This window comes from Pinus tabuliformis, chromosome 8, assembly GCF_031772625.1.
Source record: "Pinus tabuliformis cultivar Carrire ecotype Pingquan chromosome 8, CPIR1, whole genome shotgun sequence".
NCBI lineage: Eukaryota > Viridiplantae > Streptophyta > Pinopsida > Pinales > Pinaceae > Pinus > Pinus tabuliformis.
The window spans coordinates 1,999,952,651-1,999,957,134 of NC_142294.1; positions in this window are offsets into that span (position 1 = coordinate 1,999,952,651).

Sequence of the window (4,484 nt, forward strand, 5' to 3'; positions counted from 1 at the left end):
CATAGGATTGAAATGAATGGGTGGCTGGTTGGGCATGATATTGAGATGTGAAGGACCAAGGAAGAGGTGTGGACCAGGAAGGATGAGCATGGGGGCCCCAAGAAGGTATGGAAGTGACTTGGTTGGGGTTGTAGTATGCATGCGATGTCCCTTACATCCCCTGCTAATATGGTCTAGGTCCATGCGACCTCCTTTGGTTTTTGTAATAGATCTGTTTAGTGACTCCTTCGGCCCCTTGGTATACAACTTTAATTATGGGCAAGGAAGGGCACTTATCTATAGAATGATCTTCTTCACAGACTGAACAAACCTCTATAGAGTTCAATGGGCATTCATTCCTAAGATGCCTCCTGGTGCATTTAGGGCAAAAAATGGCCAAAGCCCTCTTTGCTTCCTCTTGTTTTCTTTTGATATGTAAGGTATCCATTTGCATGGCAATATTCTGTAGCATCTCACTATTGAAGTCTTCTAGCATGTTTCCAATTTCACTTTTAATAGATGAATTGGAAGAAGAGGTACTGGCTATGGGTTGACTCCCCCCACCTTTCTTTCTCGCTGCTCTAGAATGGTTTCTAAAAACAGTCTTTATGTCCTCGTAGGATAGTTGGTAGATGTCTCCCCTGGCCAGTAGATGGAGAGTGTCTAAAAGGTCTTCCTGAATTCCCCTGAGTAGGACCAACTTCAGAGACTCAGGGTCAAGTGTACACCTGGCCCTTTTGTAACTGAGTTGGAACCTCTCTTCATAGTCTTCCAGGGACTCATCACTTCCTATGGTCGTTCAGAAGATTTCTTCTTTAGTATCTTTTGACCTACAATAGTCTCGATACTTGTCGTTAAAGACCTGCTGCATCTAAGCCCAAGTTGTGATACTATTTCCAGGTAATCCCATGAACCAGTGCAGTGCTGCGTCCTTGAGAGTAGAAGGGAACAATTTCAACTTTTTCTCATCTTCTGCATAGTCATAAATTCGACAAATGACATCAAACTCGAACAAGAAGGTGTCAGGATCTTCTGTAGTCAAACCATGGAAGTGAGGTAGGGCTGAAGGGCTTATATTCTTCATTTTGGTGTCCCCATTGGTCTCTCGAATGGGGAAGGTACCCTCTATTATCTCTCCATTTCCCATAGCATTTCTCTTTTCAGCCATTGGCTCCACAGGAATGTTTTCTTCTTCTTCTTCCCCTATAGGTTCTTCAAATATGTCTGGATGTTCCTCTAAGGGTTCTTCTTGATTGCAGCCACCGAAGAAGAGAGAAGGTTGACTGTGTGAAGCAGTGGGGGTGTTGGACAGAAATTTTCCTAAATTATCTCTACTCCTACAAGGCATGAAAGGAAATATTTTTGGTTGGTTTTTTTGTTTCTTTTCCCCACACTGAAATTACTTACAGAAACTGAAATTGTGATTGAACAAAACAAATTGTAACTAGCTGAAATGAACTTGTTGAATGAAAATTTGTAGAATTGAAAAGGAAAGAAAGGAAATGCAGAGTTGACAAAAAAGAAATGACTTGTCTGCTTTTTCCGAAATAAACTATTAGCAGAATGTTGCAACAGGAAATAGAAGAAAGCAGTAATCACAAAATACTCTAACGCGTCCCTGGAAACGGTGCCAAAAAGTGATAAGTGCCAATATTGTAGCACAACTCCTGGGCTACCAACTTTACTTTTATCAACCCGGTAGTTCGTAACAAACTTGGAAGTGTCAGTGTTATATGCACAAGTACTAGTTCTCACTGCAGGTTTTCACTTGGTTAGCTGGCGCGAGATCACTAGGAGCTCAAGCCAACTTCTATAGATTTCATAAGAATCTCTATGTGTGATGAAAGGAAAGAAATATTACTGTACAAATGCTATTCTAACTACAGAAGGGAGAAAGACTGAAATGTAAAGCAAAACCTAGTAAACCCTAATTAACAAGCTAATTCTACTTTTGTCAAAACACTATGGAAACTATGAAAGAAATGCCATTACCTACTCAAGGAAGTAAAAAACATCTAACCATGATAGTTCTAGAAGTAAATAAGAAAAAAACATATTTTTGGATTGTTATGTGTCTTTATGTGAATTTAACATGCATCTAATTTATTATGTGTGAGTGTGGCAGCGAACAGGTGGCGTTAGAGAGTGGTTCTGGAGCTTCGGAGGATGTAGGATGGTGTGGATGTGTCCTAGGAGGTCTTAGGTGGCCTTCTGGAGGCTTTTCCCACACTCGGCCTTCGAAAGAAAGCCTACAGGAAAAACTATAGGAGGACACAAGAAAAATACAGGAGGGAAACTACAGGAGGCCTACAAGAGGAGGATGAGAGAAATTTTCGTTGTTTTGGGGGTGTGAGAGTGGGTGGAAAGGGTGGATGAATGTTTGAATGAGGTGTTAGGGCACCTAAGGTCTACCATGAATCACCAGGAGAGAGAACGATGTTTGGGTTTGCTCAAGGAGAGAGGAAGAAGTTCTATGAAAAATGAAGGAAACTAGGGCATAATTGAGGTGAGGTTTGGGAGACCTATAGGGCATGTATCAGATGGAGGGTGTGATTTCTGGTAATTTGGCCCACTGCTGGAAGAGATATGCTGCATAGAAACTGACAGTCAACCAAGAAAATCAAGCAACTAATGAAATAAGTGCATCCCAGGAAAAACATAGTTTTGCATTAGAATGGCCTAAACTATGATGTATAGAAGGAAATGCTGGGAAATCTTGTAAGAAAGGAAAGCATGTAAAAGGAATATTTCAAATCAGGAAGTGAACATGATAAAGAAGATCTAAAGCAAAGAAAAACTGGACTATCAACCTACTAGAGAGCTGCAAACACTAGAAGTCCTAGGAATGAGGAAAATCTATGTTTTTGGGGCAGCAAGAGAGTCTTTGCCTCAAATCATGGTCCCTGAGGGAGGAAGAGAGGCCAAGGCACTGTTTCTAGCCTTATGAATCTTCTCTAATCATTACTTAACCTGCTACAGAAAGAACAAATGGAAGCAATCTACTAAATCATCAAAAGCAACCTATTCTTAATCATAAGAGAAATATAATTAACAACAAACTAATCTACAACTGAAGTAAAGCATACAAATACAAGGAAAGAGAAGCTTGGCTGCTTGGATTGGGCCCTAACCCAAGGGCTTCAACCCTTTGAGGTAACACAGTGCTAGCTCAAAAAGGATTCCATATTTATTATAAAAAATAGCAATATTACATAAAATTGTCATAAAATAGAGAGCTCGAAATTTGAGCAGAGTTTACACAAGAAAAAAGTCGACCCTAGTGAGGCCCTAGGCCTCTATACTTATACATCTGAAGCTACCAATAACTTCCTTAAAATCAGGGAGGTTTGGCTCCCAAAACTCGAGATAACTATCAATCCTCTTCCACTTGCTTGCTGCCTTATAGTGCATGATTCGACTGCTTGTGCTCCGAGCTGAATGAAGGGGAGTTCAAAGTAAGGAGAAATAAATGAGGGGGATTCCCTCCTATAAGTCCTCTAGCCTATCTACTTCGAGTTATTGCTGCAATTTGACCACTAGATCCTTGACTTTGACCTCGAAATCCATCAATAATCTGCGTTAAATACATGTTAGACCACATGGCATAATAACTAACTCAACTCACCCTATAAGCATAAATATAATCAGAAAATAATACAATAAGCTAAGAGAATGGTTGATTTGACTAGGTTAGGAGGTGAAATGAGCCCATATAATTACCCATTTATGAGGCTCATCAATAAGGTGGTGAATTCTGCGCATACCACCCCCACCTACACCACCACCAGTTTCACCATCTTCACCCCCATCTCCGCCCACACCACCTCCGCCACCACCACAGTTCAATATGGTGAGTGCAATAAAGTTGTCGGTGTTCAAAGGAGTAGGGAATGAAGATCCAGACCAATTTTGGTTCGTGGTAAAGGTTGTATGGGAAGCGCAAGGGGTCACAGATGACAACATAAAGAAAGCAATGTTGGTTAGTGCCTTGCAGGATTGCACACTGACATGGTACATTAAGCATTCCAACGACAATCCAAACGCAGGAATCACAGATATCCAAGTTGCGCTAAACAAGGAATTTAGCAGGCCAAAATCGGAGACACAATTGATTATCGGGTTTAAGGAAATCGTGATGCTTCCAGGTGAGACCCCCTGGGAGCTGGATCAGAGACTAAAGGGTATGATTCGTGAAGCCAATATGACCTTAACGGATGGGCAACACCGCGCATGGTTCGTAGCGTCATTAACGCCGCATCTAAGGACCGCACTGTCACAGTAGAAGCTATCCACTCAGGCCAAAGCGTTGGAGATCGCAATGAGACTGCACGAGACCCCGATACAAGATCCTAACAGGGAAGTCCAAGAGATCCACGTGTAGTTGAAGAAATTTTGCATAAAGTGCAAAGCCCAAGGACATGACAAGGACCATTGTCTAGTCTTCGCTAACTACCTGGCGGGAGGAGGGCCGATGCCATTGAGACCAGAGGCACAAGCAAGACCGA